The sequence below is a fragment of the Oncorhynchus keta genome, unplaced genomic scaffold (genome assembly GCF_023373465.1).
Source record: "Oncorhynchus keta strain PuntledgeMale-10-30-2019 unplaced genomic scaffold, Oket_V2 Un_contig_1202_pilon_pilon, whole genome shotgun sequence".
Classification (NCBI taxonomy): Eukaryota; Metazoa; Chordata; class Actinopteri; order Salmoniformes; family Salmonidae; genus Oncorhynchus; species Oncorhynchus keta.
Window position 1 is genome coordinate 23,188 of NW_026277734.1, and position 20,770 is coordinate 43,957.

Sequence of the window (20,770 nt, forward strand, 5' to 3'; positions counted from 1 at the left end):
CCTTCTCCTCCCTCCTGAATCCTCCTCCCCCTCCTCCCCTCTCTGCAGATGACTTCGTCAACCATTTTGAAAAGAAGGTCGACGACATCCGATCCTCGTTTGCTAAGTCAAAACGACACCGGCTAGTTCTGCTCACTGCCCTACCCTGTGCTCTGACCTCTTTCTCCCCTCTCTCTCCAGATGAAATCTTGCGTCTTGACAACTACAGACCAGTATCCCTTCTTTCTTTTCTCTCCAAAACTCTTGAGCGTGCCGTCCTTGGCCAGCTCTACCGCTATCTCTCTCAGAATGACCTTCTTGATCCAAATCAGTCAGGTTTCAAGACTAGTCATTCAACTGAGACTGCTCTTCTCTGTATCACGGAGGCGCTCCGCACTGCTAAAGCTAACTCTCTCTCCTCTGCTCTCATCCTTCTAGACCTATCGGCTGCCTTCGATACTGTGAACCATCAGATCCTCCTCTCCACCCTCTCCGAGTTGGGCATCTCCGGCGCGGCCCACGCTTGGATTGCGTCCTACCTGACAGGTCGCTCCTACCAGGTGGCGTGGCGAGAATCTGTCTCCTCACCACGCGCTCTCACCACTGGTGTCCCCCAGGGCTCTGTTCTAGGCCCTCTCCTATTCTCGCTATACACCAAGTCACTTGGCTCTGTCATAACCTCACATGGTCTCTCCTATCATTGCTATGCAGACGACACACAATTAATCTTCTCCTTTCCCCCTTCTGATGACCAGGTGGCGAATCGCATCTCTGCATGTCTGGCAGACATATCAGTGTGGATGACGGATCACCACCTCAAGCTGAACCTCAGCAAGACGGAGCTCCTCTTCCTCCCGGGAAGGACTGCCCGTTCCATGATCTCGCCATCACGGTTGACAACTCCATTGTGTCCTCCTCCCAGAGCGCTAAGAACCTTGGCGTGATCCTGGACAACACCCTGTCGTTCTCAACTAACATCAAGGCGGTGTCCCGTTCCTGTAGGTTCATGCTCTACAACATCCGCAGAGTACGACCCTGCCTCACACAGGAAGCGGCGCAGGTCCTAATCCAGGCACTTGTCATCTCCCGTCTTGATTACTGCAACTCGCTGTTGGCTGGGCTCCCTGCCTGTGCCATTAAACCCCTACAACTCATCCAGAACGCCGCAGCCCGTCTGGTGTTCAACCTTCCCAAGTTCTCTCACGTCACCCCGCTCCTCTAAATGTAAATGTGTCTTCTGTGAGAAGTCAGGTCACAGTCTCCACAAATGCTGGAAGTTCATGGATAAGCCCACCGCAGAGCGACAGAAGTTTGTTCAAGAGAATAAATTGTGCTTTGGCTGTTTAAGGCCTGGGCATCGATCAAAAGATTGTGATAACAGGAACACCTGCGACACGTGTCAGAGGAGGCATCCATCCTGCCTGCACGAAGATCGTACTAAAGAAAGGTTAAGGGATAGGAAGACCTCACAAGATAAGGGGACAAGAGAGTCAAGTGAGGCCATATCTAACAGAGTCGTAAGGGACATTAACACTCACACCTCCACAATCATTCCAGTATGGGTGTCAACCACAAGTGAGCCAGATCGTGAAGTTCTTGTGTATGCACTTCTTGACACCCAGAGCGACACCACTTTTATCCTTGAAGAGACAACAAAGGCTCTCAATACAAGGAAGGAGCCAGTCCAACTGAAACTCTCTACAATGGCTTCAAGAAATACCACTGTGCCCTGCCAGAAGCTGTCTGGTTTGCAGGTTAGAGGGTTTTACTTGGAGAAGAAAATCCCTCTGTCAACGACCTACTCGAGAGAGTTTATTCCTGCAAACAGAGATCATATTCCTACTCCAGAGACTGCAAGAGCATGGTCTCATCTTGAACACATTGCAGAGGAGATTGCTCCTCAACAGAGCTGTGATGTCGGTCTCTTAATTGGCTACAACTGCTCCCAGGCTCTCCTTCCAAGAGAAATTGTGTCTGGTAAGGGAAATCAGCCTTTTGCTCAGAGAACAGATCTTGGCTGGAGCATAGTCGGCTATGGAAATCCATGTATCGACTATGGCGACCCTATTGGAGTGAGTCATCGGGTTATCGTTAGACAGGTGATGCCAAGCCTTCAATCTTCTTCCAACCTCACAAATCAAGTACACTATGTTTGTAGAACACATGCAAGAGAGGTAATCACAACACTGGACATTATCAAGACGCTTGAATCTGACTTCAACGAGAGACCTGCAGAAGAGGACCTCATATCTCAAGAGGATATCCGGTTCCTGAAGAAAATGAAAGAGGGCATCAGACGTAAGGACAATGGACATTATGAGATGCCGCTGCCATTTAAGGAAGAAAGACCCAATCTGCCGAACAATAAAACATGTGCAGTTCACCGACTCAAGTGCCTGGAAAGGAGCCTAAGGAGAGACAAGCAGTACTACAAGGACTACACAGCATTCATGGAAGAGACTATAGCTTGTGGAGATGCTGAGAAGGTCTCTAAAGAGGAAATTAACAAGCATCCAGCATGGTATATCCCGCACCATGGAGTTTATCACCCACAAAAGCCTGGGAAAGATCTTAGATACGAGTCGTCTTTGACTGCTCAGCTAAGTTTCGAGAGACGTCCTTGAATGATCATCTCCTTACCGGTCCAGAGTTGACAAACACATTGCTGGGCATCCTTTGTCGTTTTCGTAAGGGTCCAGTTGCAATCATGTGTGACGTAGAGTGCATGTTCCACCAGTTTCATGTGAAAGCAGAAGACCAAGATTATCTACGGTTCCTTTGGTGGGAGAACGGAGATCTAGAGTCTCAACCCTCAGCGTATCGTATGAAGGTCCACTTGTTCGGCGCAGCTTCATCTCCTGGTTGCGCCAACTATGGTCTCAAACATCTTGCTGCCGAAGGACGAGGAAGCTTCAGCGAGAAGTCTATCCAGTTCATAGAAAGGAACTTTTATGTTGATGATGGGTTGACGAGCGTATCGTCTGAAGCTGAAGCGGCCCAGCTGGGGAAAGAAGCAAGAGAGCTTTGCAGCATCGGCAAACTTCGGTTGCACAAGTTTATCTCTAACAGCAAGGAAGTTATAGCCACAATTCCCAAGGAAGAACGTGCCAAGGGTGCCAAAGACCTGGATATGGCTCTGGGTGAACCACACATGGAGAGAGCGCTTGGTGTACTGTGGTGTGTCGCATCAGACGAGTTCCAGTTTAGAGTAGTTGTCAAGGAACGCCCACTCACAAGAAGAGGAGTGTTGTCTACAGTAGCCTCTGTATATGATCCGCTTGGGTTTGTGGCACCCTTTGTCCTGGTGGGGAAGCAGATCTTGCAGCGGATGTGTCGTGACAGAATCGACTGGGATGACCCCTTCCAGATGACCTACGTTCCCAGTGGGAATTCTGGCTCCAAGGTCTACAAAACTTGTCTGAAGTAAGGATCCAACGAAGGTACTTGCCATCAAGTTTCAAGGAGGTGCAGAGTTATGAGCTCCATCACTTCTCCGACGCTAGTACCTCAGGTTATGGAGAGTGCTCATACCTCAGAACAATCAGCACCGCAGGAGAAGTTCATTGCTCCCTAGTTATGGCAAAGTCGAGAGTCGCCCCTTCCAAGGTTACGACCATACCACGACTGGAACTTTCAGCAGCGGTGGTAGCTGTTCGAACAAGTGACATGCTCAAAAAGGAGTTAGAGATACAAGGTCTACAGGAATACTTCTGGACAGAGTCGAAGGTAGTTCTTGGCTACATCAACAATGAAGCCAGAAGTTTCCACGTCTTTGTAGCTAACCGTATTCAACGCATTAAACCTCCAACACAGACAGAAATGGAGTAAAGACAGAAGAAACGCAAGGATTAATGACATTGTCATTTTGCAAGATGATACTGCACCACGCAACCAGTGGAAATTGGCAAAGGTTACAGAAGTGTACCCGGGACAGGATGGCCGGGTGAGAAGATTCAAGTTACTGATCAGCGACTCAACCGAAGATGAGAGAGGTAAACGCATCACCAAACCCACCTGTCTGGAGAGGGCCATCCATAAGACAGTCACCCTCCTGGAAGCCGATCAAGAAACCTGCAGACCCCTTTCACAGAAATCACTGGTGATTGGTGGGAGTGTAACTGACAGTTAGACTTACAGGTTATGTCGTTGTCTTTTGTTTGAATTGTTTATGTGTCCGCTGTGCGGGGAAATGATAATACAAGCGGAACTACGTAGCTAATACTGTTGTAACGGGGATCCTTATTGTAGCAACACACCTTTGGAGGGAAGGCAATCCTGCGCTGCGTTAGCTAAGTTTTCATGTCATCGGGTGTAGTTCATAAAGGTTGAAGAGTGTATGTTAGGATGAAGTGTGAATTCATGCCAGGAATAATAAGTGTGAAGTTTGATTTCCTCCCTTCTGTAATAAGCAGCCAATGAGGTATTTGTTCCTTTATTCATGTGTTAATCTGAACCTGTTATAACGCCGATTAAACTGTTATGTATGTAAGCACTTCAGAGTTATACCAAGCTAATAAGTCACTCGTAAGATAAGGTCGTAAGAGTGTGCTTAACTGTATTTTTCATTTACTTTATAGTTCTCACGGAAGGTGATAATTCTGACTAAAACTACAGAATAAAGCCGCCAGTTAAAATCAAGGAACAGTTGTGCTCGTGGTTACTGAAGGGAGCTACACCTAGTTTCATACACTTAAACATAGTCCATGATCCCTAGTTTCATATATACACTTAGCCATAGTCCATGATCCCTTGTTTCATACCCTTAAGCATAGTCCATGATCCCTTGTTTCATACCCTTAAACATAGTCCATGATCCCTTGTTTCATACCCTTAAACATAGTCCATGATCCCTTGTTTCATACCCTTAAACATAGTCCATGATCCCTTGTTTCATACCCTTAAGCATAGTCCATGATCCCTTGTTTCATACCCTTAAACATAGTCCATGATCCCTAGTTTCATATATACACTTAAACATAGTCCATGATCCCTAGTTTCATACCCTTAAACATAGTCCATGATCCCTAGTTTCATACCCTTAAACATAGTCCATGATCCCTAGTTTCATATATACACTTAAACATAGTCCATGATCCCTAGTTTCATATATACACTTAGCCACAGTCCATAATCCCTTGTTTCATACCCTTAACCATAGTCCATAATCCCTTGTTTCATATATAGGCTAGACATTTCCCTGGGGGTCTCCTCCGGGGCTTATTTATACAGGCTAGAGTTTGCATGTTTCATACCCTAATCCATGATTCCGTTTCACATATAAACATAGTCCATGATCCCTAGTTTCATATTATAGGGGTTTAAACCTGGGGTCTCACTCCGGGGCCTTAACAGGCTAGAGTTTGCCCTGGGGGTCTCACTCCGGGGCTTAGCTTTATCCCAGGTTTCATTTGCCCTAGGGGTCTCATCCCGGGGCTTAGCTTTAACAGGCTAGAGTTTGCCCTGGGGGTCTCACTCCGGGGCTTAGCTTTAACAGGATCCCTAGAGTTTGCCTTAGCTGGGGGTCTCATCCGGGGCTTAGTTTAACAGGCTAGAGTTTGCCCTGGGGTCTCGGTCCGGGGTTTTTAACAGGCTAGAGTTTGCCCTGGGGGTCTCACTCCGGGGCTTAGCTTTAACAGGCTAGAGTTTGCCCTGGGGTCTTCCGGGGCTTAGCTTTAACAGGCTAGAGTTTGCCCTGGGGTCTCACTCCGGGGCTTAGCTTTAACAGGCTAGAGTTTGCCCTAGGGGGTTAAAGGGTTATGGTTAACAGGCTAGAGTTTGCCCTGGGGTCTCACTCCGGGGCTTAGCTTTAACAGGCTAGAGTTTGCCCTGGGGGTCTCACTCCGGGGCTTAGCTTTAACAGGCTAGAGTTTGCCCTGGGGTCTCATCTATCTATTACTTTAAAGGCTAGAGTTTGCCCTGGGGGTCTCACTCCGGGGCTTAGCTTTAACAGGCTAGAGTTTGCCCTGGGGTCTCACTCCGGGGCTTAGCTTTAACAGGCTAGAGTTTGCCCTGGGGGTCTCACTCCGGGGCTTAGCTTTAACAGGCTAGAGTTTGCCCTGGGGTCTCACTCCGGGGCTTAGCTTTAACAGGCTAGAGTTTGCCCTGGGGGTCTCACTCCGGGGCTTAGCTTTAACAGGCTAGAGTTTGCCCTGGGGTCTCACTCCGGGGCTTAGCTTTAACAGGCTAGAGTTTGCCCTGGGGTCTCACTCCGGGGCTTAGCTTTAACAGGCTAGAGTTTGCCCTGGGGGTCTCACTCCGGGGCTTAGCTTTAACAGGCTAGAGTTTGCCCTGGGGTCTCACTCCGGGGCTTAGCTTTAACAGGCTAGAGTTTGCCCTGGGGTCTCACTCCGGGGCTTAGCTTTTAACAGGCTAGAGTTTGCCCTGGGGTCTCACTCCGGGGCTTAGCTTTAACAGGCTAGAGTTTGCCCTGGGGTCTCACTCCGGGGCTTAGCTTTAACAGGCTAGAGTTTGCCCTGGGGGTCTCACTCCGGGGCTTAGCTTTAACAGGCTAGAGTTTGCCCTGGGGGTCTCACTCCGGGGCTTAGCTTTAACAGGCTAGAGTTTGCCCTGGGGTCTCACTCCGGGGCTTAGCTTTAACAGGCTAGAGTTTGCCCTGGGGGTCTCACTCCGGGGCTTAGCTTTAACAGGCTAGAGTTTGCCCTGGGGTCTCACTCCGGGGCTTAGCTTTAACAGGCTAGAGTTTGCCCTGGGGGTCTCACTCCGGGGCTTAGCTTTAACAGGCTAGAGTTTGCCCTGGGGTCTCACTCCGGGGCTTAGCTTTAACAGGCTAGAGTTTGCCCTGGGGTCTCACTCCGGGGCTTAGCTTTAACAGGCTAGAGTTTGCCCTGGGGGTCTCACTCCGGGGCTTAGCTTTAACAGGCTAGAGTTTGCCCTGGGGTCTCACTCCGGGGCTTAGCTTTAACAGGCTAGAGTTTGCCCTGGGGTCTCACTCCGGGGCTTAGCTTTAACAGGCTAGAGTTTGCCCTGGGGGTCTCACTCCGGGGCTTAGCTTTAACAGGCTAGAGTTTGCCCTGGGGGTCTCACTCCGGGGCTTAGCTTTAACAGGCTAGAGTTTGCCCTGGGGTCTCACTCCGGGGCTTAGCTTTAACAGGCTAGAGTTTGCCCTGGGGGTCTCACTCCGGGGCTTAGCTTTAACAGGCTAGAGTTTGCCCTGGGGGTCTCACTCCGGGGCTTAGCTTTAACAGGCTAGAGTTTGCCCTGGGGGTCTCACTCCGGGGCTTAGCTTTAACAGGCTAGAGTTTGCCCTGGGGGTCTCACTCCGGGGCTTAGCTTTAACAGGCTAGAGTTTGCCCTGGGGGTCTCACTCCGGGGCTTAGCTTTAACAGGCTAGAGTTTGCCCTGGGGGTCTCACTCCGGGGCTTAGCTTTAACAGGCTAGAGTTTGCCCTGGGGGTCTCACTCCGGGGCTTAGCTTTAACAGGCTAGAGTTTGCCCTGGGGGTCTCACTCCGGGGCTTAGCTTTAACAGGCTAGAGTTTGCCCTGGGGATCTCACTCCGGGGCTTAGCTTTAACAGGCTAGAGTTTGCCCTGGGGTCTCACTCCGGGGCTTAGCTTTAACAGGCTAGAGTTTGCCCTGGGGGTCTCACTCCGGGGCTTAGCTTTAACAGGCTAGAGTTTGCCCTGGGGGTCTCACTCCGGGGCTTAGCTTTAACAGGCTAGAGTTTGCAATAAAAGCACCAGAATGCCATTGAATCTGATAGAGACTTCGGCCACCAATACAGCTGACCCTTGTCAGCCTCAGCAGTGTAGACCAGTGAACTGTGAAGATAAGCAAATGGAACTTTGTGTTAGCTATGTCTATTTGTTTATACAAGCTTAGAAAGGTTTTACGTTTCAGGAGACGTCGTCTATTTGCAGCCTGCTCACTCTGGGGTAATCTATTAACAAATAACATTACATTAACTTAATGAAGCACGTAAGATTAAGGAGGAACATTATCTAGGATATTTTTCTTAATATCCTGATTGAACTGAAAGCTACAGCACAGTCTATATATCAGTGTTTTTCTTCAGTTACTGTCTGTTGCATTAAAAAGGGGTTCTAAACTTCGAAACTGCTTCCACATGTGCCTTTGTACTGCGGTCTACTGAATGTGAGCGTGTTGTTTGTTAGACTCAGTGTGGGTCACGTTAGTGGGCCTTTGTACTGCGGTCTACTGAATGTGAGCGTGTTGTTTGTTAGACTCAGTGTGGGTCACGTTAGTGGGCCTTTGTACTGCGGTCTACTGAATGTGAGCGTGTTGTTTGTTAGACTCAGTGTGGGTCACGTTAGTGGGCCTTTGTACTGGGGTCTACTGAATGTGAGCGTGTTGTTTGTTAGACTCAGTGTGGGTCACGTTAGTGGGCCTTTGTACTGCGGTCTACTGAATGTGAGCGTGTTGTTTGTTAGACTCAGTGTGGGTCACGTTAGTGGGCCTTTGTACTGCGGTCTACTGAATGTGAGCGTGTTGTTTGTTAGACTCAGTGTGGGTCACGTTAGTGGGCCAGTGTGGGTTTGTACTGCGGTCTACTGAATGTGAGCGTGTTGTTTGTTAGACTCAGTGTGGGTCACGTTAGTGGGCCTTTGTACTGCGGTCTACTGAATGTGAGCGTGTTGTTTGTTAGACTCAGTGTGGGTCACGTTAGTGGGCCTTTGTACTGCGGTCTACTGAATGTGAGCGTGTTGTTTGTTAGACTCAGTGTGGGTCACGTTAGTGGGCCTTTGTACTGCGGTCTACTGAATGTGAGCGTGTTGTTTGTTAGACTCAGTGTGGGTCACGTTAGTGGGCCTTTGTACTGCGGTCTACTGAATGTGAGCGTGTTGTTTGTTAGACTCAGTGTGGGTCACGTTAGTGGGCCTTTGTACTGCGGTCTACTGAATGTGAGCGTGTTGTTTGTTAGACTCAGTGTGGGTCACGTTAGTGGGCCTTTGTACTGCGGTCTACTGAATGTGAGCGTGTTGTTTGTTAGACTCAGTGTGGGTCACGTTAGTGGGCCTTTGTACTGCGGTCTACTGAATGTGAGCGTGTTGTTTGTTAGACTCAGTGTGGGTCACGTTAGTGGGCCTTTGTACTGCGGTCTACTGAATGTGAGCGTGTTGTTTGTTAGACTCAGTGTGGGTCACGTTAGTGGGCCTTTGTACTGCGGTCTACTGAATGTTTGAGCGTGTTGTTTGTTAGAATGTGAGCTCAGTGTGGGTCACGTTAGTGGGCCTTTGTACTGCGGTCTACTGAATGTGAGCGTGTTGTTTGTTAGACTCAGTGTGGGTCACGTTAGTGGGCCTTTGTACTGCGGTCTACTGAATGTGAGCGTGTTGTTTGTTAGACTCAGTGTGGGTCACGTTAGTGGGCCTTTGTACTGCGGTCTACTGAATGTGAGCGTGTTGTTTGTTAGACTCAGTGTGGGTCACGTTAGTGGGCCTTTGTACTGCGGTCTACTGAATGTGAGCGTGTTGTTTGTTAGCCTCAGTGTGGGTCACGTTAGTGGGCCTTTGTACTGCGGTCTACTGAATGTGAGCGTGTTGTTTGTTAGACTCAGTGTGGGTCACGTTAGTGGGCCTTTGTACTGCGGTCTACTGAATGTGAGCGTGTTGTTTGTTAGACAGTGTGGGTCAGTGTGGGTCACGTTAGTGGGCCAGTGTGGGTTTGTACTGTACGGTCTACTGAATGTGAGCGTGTTGTTTGTTAGACTCAGTGTGGGTCACGTTAGTGGGCCTTTGTACTGGGGTCTACTGAATGTGAGCGTGTTGTTTGTTAGACTCAGTGTGGGTCACGTTAGTGGGCCTTTGTACTGCGGTCTACTGAATGTGAGCGTGTTGTTTGTTAGCGGTCTCAGTGTGGGTCAGTGTGGGTCGTTAGTGGGCCTTTGTACTGCGGTCTACTGAATGTGAGCGTGTTGTTTGTTAGACTCAGTGTGGGTCACGTTAGTGGGCCTTTGTACTGCGGTCTACTGAATGTGAGCGTGTTGTTTGTTAGACTCAGTGTGGGTCACGTTAGTGGGCCTTTGTACTGCGGTCTACTGAATGTGAGCGTGTTGTTTGTTAGCCTCAGTGTGGGTCACGTTAGTGGGCCTTTGTACTGCGGTCTACTGAATGTGAGCGTGTTGTTTGTTAGACTCAGTGTGGGTCACGTTAGTGGGCCTTTGTACTGCGGTCTACTGAATGTGAGCGTGTTGTTTGTTAGACTCAGTGTGGGTCACGTTAGTGGGCCTTTGTACTGCGGTCTACTGAATGTGAGCGTGTTGTTTGTTAGACTCAGTGTGGGTCACGTTAGTGGGCCTTTGTACTGCGGTCTACTGAATGTGAGCGTGTTGTTTGTTAGCCTCAGTGTGGGTCACGTTAGTGGGCCTTTGTACTGCGGTCTACTGAATGTGAGCGTGTTGTTTGTTAGACTCAGTGTGGGTCACGTTAGTGGGCCTTTGTACTGCGGTCTACTGAATGTGAGCGTGTTGTTTGTTAGACTCAGTGTGGGTCACGTTAGTGGGCCTTTGTACTGCGGTCTACTGAATGTGAGCGTGTTGTTTGTTAGACTCAGTGTGGGTCACGTTAGTGGGCCTTTGTACTGCGGTCTACTGAATGTGAGCGTGTTGTTTGTTAGGCTCAGTGTGGGTCACGTTAGTGGGCCTTTGCGGTCTACTGAATGTGAGCGTGTTGTTTGTTAGACTCAGTGTGGGTCACGTTAGTGGGCCTTTGTACTGCGGTCTGAACTGAATGTGGTCACGCCTTTGTTGTACTGAATGTTAGACTCAGTGTGGGTCACGTTAGTGGGCCTTTGTACTGCGGTCTACTGAATGTGAGCGTGTTGTTTGTTAGACTCAGTGTGGGTCACGTTAGTGGGCCTTTGTACTGCGGTCTACTGAATGTGAGCGTGTTGTTTGTTAGACTCAGTGTGGGTCACGTTAGTGGGCCTTTGTACTGCGGTCTACTGAATGTGAGCGTGTTGTTTGTTAGACTCAGTGTGGGTCACGTTAGTGGGCCTTTGTACTGCGGTCTACTGAATGTGAGCGTGTTGTTTGTTAGACTCAGTGTGGGTCACGTTAGTGGGCCTTTGTACTGCGGTCTACTGAATGTGAGCGTGTTGTTTGTTAGACTCAGTGTGGGTCACGTTAGTGGGCCTTTGTACTGCGGTCTACTGAATGTGAGCGTGTTGTTTGTTAGACTCAGTGTGGGTCACGTTAGTGGGCCTTTGTACTGCGGTCTACTGAATGTGAGCACTGTTGTTTGTTAGCCTCAGTGTGGGTCAGATGATTGTTTTTTTTGTCCAACTCCAACACAATATGTGGGTTTCCAGAAGATCTGGCGTTGGTCAGAGCTCAACATAAATCTCCTCACCTGTCCTTACCTCATCTAGCCACTAATGGCATCAGCTAATAGAGCTTGAATAACTCACTAAAGGCTTTGTCATACTTGAGTAACTGTGACAAGGTCATGGAAGTCATGACTTTAAGAAGGGAAATGCTTCTGTAAATGTTTCATACTGACGCACATCTATCTGAGCGTGTCAGGAAGAAGTCACACTGGGCATCGCTCATCTATCTGAGCGTGTCAGGAAGAAGTCACACTGGGCTTCGCTCATCTATCTGAGCGTGTCAGGAAGAAGTCACACTGGGCTTCGCTCATCTATCTGAGCGTGTCAGGAAGAAGTCACACTGGGCTTCGCTCATCTATCTGACCGTGTCAGGAAGAAGTCACACTGGGCATCGCTCATCTATCTGACCGTGTCAGGAAGAAGTCACACTGGGCATCGCTCATCTATCTGAGCGTGTCAGGAAGAAGTCACACTGGGCTTCGCTCATCTATCTGACCGTGTCAGGAAGAAGTCACACTGGGCTTCGCTCATCTATCTGACCGTGTCAGGAAGAAGTCACACTGGGCATCGCTCATCTATCTGACCGTGTCAGGAAGAAGTCACACTGGGCTTCGCTCATCTATCTGAGCGTGTCAGGAAGAAGTCACACTGGGCTTCGCTCATCTATCTGAGCGTGTCAGGAAGAAGTCACACTGGGCTTCGCTCATCTATCTGACCGTGTCAGGAAGAAGTCACACTGGGCTTCGCTCATCTATCTGAGCGTGTCAGGAAGAAGTCACACTGGGCATCGCTCATCTATCTGAGCGTGTCAGGAAGAAGTCACACTGGGCTTCGCTCATCTATCTGACCGTGTCAGGAAGAAGTCACACTGGGCATCGCTCATCTATCTGAGCGTGTCAGGAAGAAGTCACACTGGGCATCGCTCATCTATCTGAGCGTGTCAGGAAGAAGTCACACTGGGCATCGCTCATCTATCTGAGCGTGTCAGGAAGAAGTCACACTGGGCTTCGCTCATCTATCTGAGCGTGTCAGGAAGAAGTCACACTGGGCTTCGCTCATCTATCAGACCGTGTCAGGAAGAAGTCACACTGGGCATCGCTCATCTATCTGAGCGTGTCAGGAAGAAGTCACACTGGGCTTCGCTCATCTATCTGAGCGTGTCAGGAAGAAGTCACACTGGGCTTCGCTCATCTATCTGAGCGTGTCAGGAAGAAGTCACACTGGGCTTCGCTCATCTATCTGACCGTGTCAGGAAGAAGTCACACTGGGCTTCGCTCATCTATCTGACCGTGTCAGGAAGAAGTCACACTGGGCTTCGCTCATCTATCTGACCGTGTCAGGAAGAAGTCACACTGGGCTTCGCTCATCTATCTGACCGTGTCAGGAAGAAGTCACACTGGGCTTCGCTCATCTATCTGACCGTGTCAGGAAGAAGTCACACTGGGCTTCAGGAAGAAGTCATCTATCTGACCGTGTCAGGAAGAAGTCACACTGGGCTTCGCTCATCTATCTCCGTGTCAGGAAGAAGTCACACTGGGCTTCGCTCATCTATCTGACCGTGTCAGGAAGAAGTCACACTGGGCTTCGCTCATCTATCTGACCGTGTCAGGAAGAAGTCCACTGGGCTTCGCTCATCTATCTGAGCGTGTCAGGAAGAAGTCACACTGGGCATCGCTCATCTATCTGACCGTGTCAGGAAGAAGTCACACTGGGCTTCGCTCATCTATCTGAGCGTGTCAGGAAGAAGTCACACTGGGCTTCGCTCATCTATCTGAGCGTGTCAGGAAGAAGTCACACTGGGCATCGCTCATCTATCTGAGCGTGTCAGGAAGAAGTCACACTGGGCTTCGCTCATCTATCTGACCGTGTCAGGAAGAAGTCACACTGGGCTTCGCTCATCTATCTGACCGTGTCAGGAAGAAGTCACACTGGGCTTCGCTCATCTATCTGACCGTGTCAGGAAGAAGTCACACTGGGCTTCGCTCATCTATCTGACCGTGTCAGGAAGAAGTCACACTGGGCTTCGCTCATCTATCTGACCGTGTCAGGAAGAAGTCACACTGGGCTTCGCTCATCTATCTGACCGTGTCAGGAAGAAGTCACACTGGGCATCGCTCATCTATCTGACCGTGTCAGGAAGAAGTCACACTGGGCATCGCTCATCTATCTGACCGTGTCAGGAAGAAGTCACACTGGGCTTCGCTCATCTATCTGACCGTGTCAGGAAGAAGTCACACTGGGCTTCGCTCATCTATCTGACCGTGTCAGGAAGAAGTCACACTGGGCTTCGCTCATCTATCTGACCGTGTCAGGAAGAAGTCACACTGGGCTTCGCTCATCTATCTGAGCGTGTCAGGAAGAAGTCACACTGGGCTTCGCTCATCTATCTGAGCGTGTCAGGAAGAAGTCACACTGGGCTTCGTTCATCTATCTGACCGTGTCAGGAAGAAGTCACACTGGGCTTCGCTCATCTATCTGACCGTGTCAGGAAGAAGTCACACTGGGCTTCGCTCATCTATCTGAGCGTGTCAGGAAGACGTCACACTGGGCTTTGTTCTATGAACGACAACATAAAACAGCTTCTATATGACCGGCAGGTGAACTAATAAAACCTGCAAAGGAGAGGTTGGGGTTCTTCCAGGTGATGGAGGGAAGGCAGGGGGGACTGGAAGAGACACTAGTGGCTGAGAAACCAGTGGAAAATATCCGACTAGACTAGGATCGGCTAGACTGGAACAATGCTTGTGTGGTGAGAACACATGTTGAATTCTCAGCTGACACTCTGTCTGACTCACACACACACACTTTGACAGCATCAAACAACACCACAACGAGTTGTTAGACCACAAGGAAGACAAACAAATGGCAAACACACGTATTGTACTTAACAATACAAATCAGTATAAGTTCATCCTCCAATCTCTCTCTCTTATTTCCTCCTTCTATACTCTTTCCCCTTCATCCCCCGTTTAACCCTCCATCCACCTCTCCACAGTCCTCTCTTAGTTCCCTCTCTCTCCACAGTCCTCTCTTAGTTCCCTCTCTCTCCACAGTCCTCTCTTAGTTCCCTCTCTCTCCACAATCCTCTCTTAGTTCCCTCTCTCTCCACAGTCCTCTCTTAGTCCCCTCTCTCTCCACAATCCTCTCTTAGTTCCCTCTCTCTCCACAGTCCTCTCTTAGTTCCCTCTCTCTCCACAATCCTCTCTTAGTTCCCTCTCTCTCCACAATCCTCTCTTAGTTCCCTCTCTCTCCACAGTCCTCTCTTAGTTCCCTCTCTCTCCACAGTCCTCTCTTAGTTCCCTCTCTCTCCACAGTCCTCTCTTAGTCATCTCTCTCTCCACTGTCCTCTCTTAGTCCCCTCTCTCTCCACAGTCATCTGTCTCTCCCTCCCTCCCTTTCTCTCTCTCTCTCTCTCTCTCTCTCTCTCTCTCCACAGTCCTCTCCTAGTCCCCTGACTCTCTCTCTCTCTCTCTCTCTCTCTCTCTCTCTCTCTCTCTCTCTCTCTCCACAGTCCTCTCCTAGTCCCCTGACTCTCTCTCTCTCTATATCTCTCTCTCTCTCTACAGTCCTCTCCTAGTCCCCTGACTCTCTCTCCCCCTTAGAGGAAGCGGTTTGTGTGCAGACTGTGGCTGACTGGAACACCATGCAGTGTGCATGGGAAGCTGTAACTCGAGCTTAGCGCATTAAAAGTTCCACTGGACTAACAGTTTCTGCATGGAAGGATTTTGCGGTGGGCCGGTGTTAGGAATGGAGGGGACTCTACTGGGAGAGAGACATGTGCCTGTGTTGATGCGCTGGCAAAGCCAGACGGGACAGAGGGGGATACTGCCCCCTGTTGATAGAGAAGTGGTGTCAGGGGAAATCGATGTTGAAACTTGATGAACATGTTTTTTATTGTTAAACCATTACGTGTCACTAAAGCCATGTATTTACATAACCAGATGCAGTGTACTTCTGATGTAGATACACATTACAACTGTGATAGTTTCCATACAACTGAGCACCTTGGATTTGGCATAGAGTTCTCCTTATGCACTTATGCCATGTCACGCTTGAAATCACAGACTAGCAAGCCAAACACAATGTCCCGAATTTATCACTGAAAAATAGGCGGAAAATTCCAGACTACTTTGTTGATATGGGAAATACTTGATAATAGGGCACCTGTGAACTTCAAAGTGCTTGTTATCAGACCTTTATATTCCACTATTAACAGCCGGCTCCACCCAGTGACTTACCTTCACATAGAGAGTCTTGGGCTGATTTCATAGCATAAGGGCAGCTTCAAACTCTGTGCACTTGATAGAATGGTGGAATATAAAGGTCGTTATTGGATTTGAGATATATTGTAGTGCAAGAGTCTAGTGTAGGCGGGCCTACTATGACGGTAGACTTGACATTGAGGACCAGTTGAGACAGAGAAGCATTTAAACCACATCGGTTTAACCAGGATATCCAGTGGCATAAATATGATTGACCCAGACACACACTGCAGCCTTCTGATAGACAAACGTATGGAATATTGCTGCAATACCACAGTGAAAAACGTAAAATACTTTTTTTGCCGCAGTTCTACTTACAGCCACTAGAGGGTGGTCTCCCATAACGGATATATTTGTGGTAGTGTAGCTTTGGCCTTTCTGTGACGTCTCAATTGACTGGTTTCCATAGGAGGTGGTAGAAAGCTGAAGAACGGGGTTGGAGAAATGTAACCACTCTCAAATTCACATACAGAGGTGTGAATGCAAGGACTGACCATCCATGATATCAAAAATATAGTTTTAGACAATATTTTGATGCTATAAAGCATTTGGTTGCATGTGCATTGTTTATAAACATTGGAGTAAAACAAGCTTATATTTGGGGTTCTGATGGGTTACGGCAGTTGAACTAAGCTCATAAATAAGTAATATTCCTCAAAAATCTATGAGTATATATGATGAATTTATTAGCCCAAAATGTAATGTATCAACTACGGATTCTAGCTAAAAGAAAATAGATAGAGGATCTTGAATGTTTTATTTAGTCTGAGTTAAAGCAGGAAACCCAGCAATCTGAAAAACAAATAATTAAATCAGTGTTTATTAAAAGTGGACATTCCCCATAGAAAAATATAACATTTCAATTAGATACCACTATACACAACCAAGGTTGTCAAAGTCTGGGCCTGTAAACTCACTTTAATAAATATCTCACCACACATGATCAAATCCAGGGTCGAGGGGACACGATCAGCGGAAGAATTCTGTTTCTTTACTTTGGACAGATGAGCTTGGAAATGGCCAGACCCAGGGCTCTGTAACCTCTGGGCCTGAGTTTGCTCCTCTCCTCTCCTCTCCAGTCCTCAGCCCAGTTACACAAGCCCCCAGCTCCTATTCCTGATCCCATTCCACTCCGCCCCCACCCCCCTTGTGTCCTCCCAGTCCGCCCCTGCCTTTTAACAGTGTGGAATGGAATGTGAGAATGCTTCCAACATACAGGATGAGAATCAGATACATCAGATACATCAGATACATCAGATACATCAGATACATCAGATACATCAGATACATCAGTGTTACAAACCAGAGTCACTGGTGACAAAAGCAAATATGTTGCGATTCTTTGGAAAAATGGTGGGTGAAAAATAAGTTGTTCTGCTTTCAGACTTTTCCAGATTTGATTCATTTCACATCTACACTCTTAAAGAAAAAAAGTGCTATCCAGAACCTGAAAGGGTTCTTCGCCTGTCCCCGTAGGAGTACCCTTTGAAGAACACTTTTTGGTTCCACGTAGAACCCTTTGGGTTCCATGTAGAACCCTTTCCACGGAGGGTTCTGCATGGAACTCAAAAGGGTTCTACCTGGAACCAAAAAGGGTTCTTCTATGGGAACAGTCAAAGAACCCCTTTGGAAGCCTTTTTTTCTAAAAGTCTACAGAACCTTAATAAAGAATAAAGTCATTTTACACCACTGTGCCATGTATTGTAAAATGTAAAGTTCATTTTCCCTCTGACCTATGCCACCCATATTGAATGTCTTCAATACATTGTAGTTTGTTGGTGTAATTAGTCGTACCCCAGATGTGGATGAATATAGGCAGATGGTTTCTGAACAAAAAGAACATGAATACACAGGGAAACGTGTTTTATTCCCCAGTTGAACTGTCTTAATGAAATGATATCTATTAATTAGCTCAACCTAGATCGGGCTGACCCCATTACATAGAATAGAGGACTTTGATACAGCTATGTGGAGATGCATTGACTCCAATACCAATCACATATGAGTATGTTTGTGATCATATAGAGGTCAGACAGTCCAGGCCGTACAGTGTGATCATATAGAGGTCAGACAGTCCAGGCAGTACAGTGTGATCATATAGAGGTCAGACAGTCCAGGCAGTACAGTGTGATCATATAGAGGTCAGCCAGTCCAGGCAGTACAGTGTGATCATATAGAGGTCAGCCAGTCCAGGCAGTACAGTGTGATCATATAGAGGTCAGCCAGTCCAGGCAGTACAGTGTGATCATATAGAGGTCAGACAGTCCAGGCAGTACAGTGTGATCATATAGAGGTCAGACAGTCCAGGCAGTACAGTGTGATCATATAGAGGTCAGCCAGTCCAGGCAGTACAGTGTGATCATATAGAGGTCAGACCGTCCAGGCAGTACAGTGTGATCATATAGAGGTCAGCCAGTCCAGGCAGTACAGTGTGATCACATAGAGATCAGACAGTCCAGGCAGTACAGTGTGATCATATAGAGGTCAGCCAGTCCAGGCAGTACAGTGTGATCACATAGAGGTCAGACAGTCCAGGCAGTACAGTGTGATCACATAGAGGTCAGACAGTCCAGGCAGTACAGTGTGATCATATAGAGGTCAGCCAGTCCAGGCAGTACAGTGTGATCACATAGAGGTCAGACCGTCCAGGCAGTACAGTGTGATCATATAGAGGTCAGCCAGTCCAGGCAGTACAGTGTGATCACATAGAGGTCAGACAGTCCAGGCAGTACAGTGTGATCATATAGAGGTCAGCCAGTCCAGGCAGTACAGTGTGATCACATAGAGGTCAGACAGTCCAGGCAGTACAGTGTGATCACATAGAGGTCAGCCAGTCCAGGCAGTACAGTGTGATCATATAGAGGTCAGCCAGTCCAGGCAGTACAGTGTGATCACATAGAGCAGTACAGTGTGTCAGACAGTCCAGGCAGTACAGTGTGATCATATAGAGGTCAGGCCAGTCCAGGCAGTACAGTGTGATCATATAGAGGTCAGCCAGTCCAGGCAGTACAGTGTGATCATATAGAGGTCAGCCAGTCCAGGCAGTACAGTGTGATCATATAGAGGTCAGCCAGTCCAGGCAGTACAGTGTGATCATATAGAGGTCAGACAGTCCAGGCAGTACAGTGTGATCATATAGAGGGTCAGACATTCCAGGCAGTACAGTGTGATCATATAGAGGTCAGGCAGTCCAGGCAGTACAGTGTGATCATATAGAGGTCAGGCAGTGCAGGCAGTTTTGTGATCAGATAGAGGCAGCCAGTCCAGGGAATGAAATGTGTTAATAATGCATGGTTAACACCAATGTTAGGCAAGCCATTATTGAGGTAGGTAGTGTTTTGTAGATGTCATTGACACTGTCCAGGCATACAGTGTGATCATATAGATCTTTATTCAGGCAGTACAGTGTGATCATATAGTTCCTCAGGCAAAGTGTGATCTGAGGCTCCAGCATTGATTGATCATGAAGTTGAATGTCCAGGCAGTTCAGTTTAATGTCCAGTGAGTTTTATCATTATGTTTCCCTTAACTAAATAAAAGCTACTGTGCAAGTTTTGTCTTACAGTGTTTTGGGAAAAATCATTGTTCTTAACAGGAAGTATTCTCAAGCCATTATCCATTTTGTAGATTTGACACTCATCCTCACAAGACTTTATTCCAATGGAATGTTCCTCTGCACTCACTCCATTCACATATCACTCATGTCGGGGTTCACTCCACTGAGTTTCACCTCACTCATTCACTCATCACTGTCAGTGTCTTACAGTGTTTTGAGGAAAAATCATTGTTCTTCAGGAAGTAGTCACTCACTGGGTTCACTCAGGGAAATGAAGAGGAGCCAGTTCAGAAGGGGAACCCCAGTGTTCGGGGCATCAGCTGATCTCATCAGCGGATATCGCACCAATTGGATTCACACTCTACTTACATGCAGTCTATTTAAGTTGACCAGTACACATGATTCCTCAATGCAGGATGTTACGTTCACGAACTCGCTGGTGTCTCTTGCTGCCGTTGCTGCTGTAACTAGCTGTTACTCACTATGTTTGTTGTTTTCTGATATCCCAGCCCAGCCTCCACCTGTCTGGGTTCTGGATTTCATCCTCCAGGGGGTCTGATGTAGCATATCCTACTGACTGTCTGGAGTTATATTATCATCAGTCCTAACTCTTGTCTCTGGCAGTGAACTGCCCTGAAGGAGTAGAGTCCTAACTCTTGGCTCTGGCAGTGAGCTTCCCTGAAGGAGCAGAGTCCTAACTCTTGTTTCTGGTAGTGAGCTGCCCTGAAGGAGCAGAGTCCTAAACCTTGGCTCTGGCAGTGAGCTTCCCTGAAGGAGTAGAGTCCTAACTCTTGGCTCTGGCAGTGAGCTGCCCTGAAGGAGCAGAGTCCTAACTCTTGGCTCTGGCAGTGAGATGCCCTGAAGGAGCAGAGTCTAACTCTTGTTTCTGGTAGTGAGCTGCCCTGAAGGAGCAGAGTCATAACTCTTGGCTCTGGCAGTGAGCTGCCCTGAAGGAGCAGAGTCATAACTCTTGTTTCTGGCAGTGAGCTGCCCTGAAGGAGCAGAGTCCTAACTCTTGGCTCTGGCAGTGAGCTGCCCTGAAGGAGCAGAGTCCTAACTCTTGGCTCTGGCAGTGAGCTGCCCTGAAGGAGCAGAGTCCTAACTCTTGTCTCTGGCAGTGAGCTGCCCTGAAGGAGTAGAGTCCTAACTCTTGGCTCTGGCAGTGAGCTGCCCTGAAGGAGCAGAGTCATAACTCTTGGCTCTGGCAGTGAGCTGCCCTGAAGGAGCAGAGTCCTAACTCTTGTCTCTGGCAGTGAGCTGCCCTGAAGGAGCAGAGTCCTAACTCTTGTCTCTGGCAGTGAGCTGCCCTGAAGGAGCAGAGTCCTAACTCTTGGCTCTGGCAGTGAGCTGCCCTGAAGGAGCAGAGTCCTAACTCTTGTCTCTGGCAGTGAGCTGCCCTGAAGGAGCAGAGTCCTAACTCTTGGCTCTGGCAGTGAGCTGCCCTGAAGGAGCAGAGTCCTAACTCTTGTCTCTGGCAGTGAGCTGCCCTGAAGGAGCAGAGTCCTAACTCTTGTCTCTGGCAGTGAGCTGCCCTGAAGGAGCAGAGTCCTAACTCTTGGCTCTGGCAATGAGCTGCCCTGAAGGAGCAGAGTCCTAACTCTTGGCTCTGGCAGTGAGCTGCCCTGAAGGAGCAGAGTCCTAACTCTTGTCTCTGGCAGTGAGCTGCCCT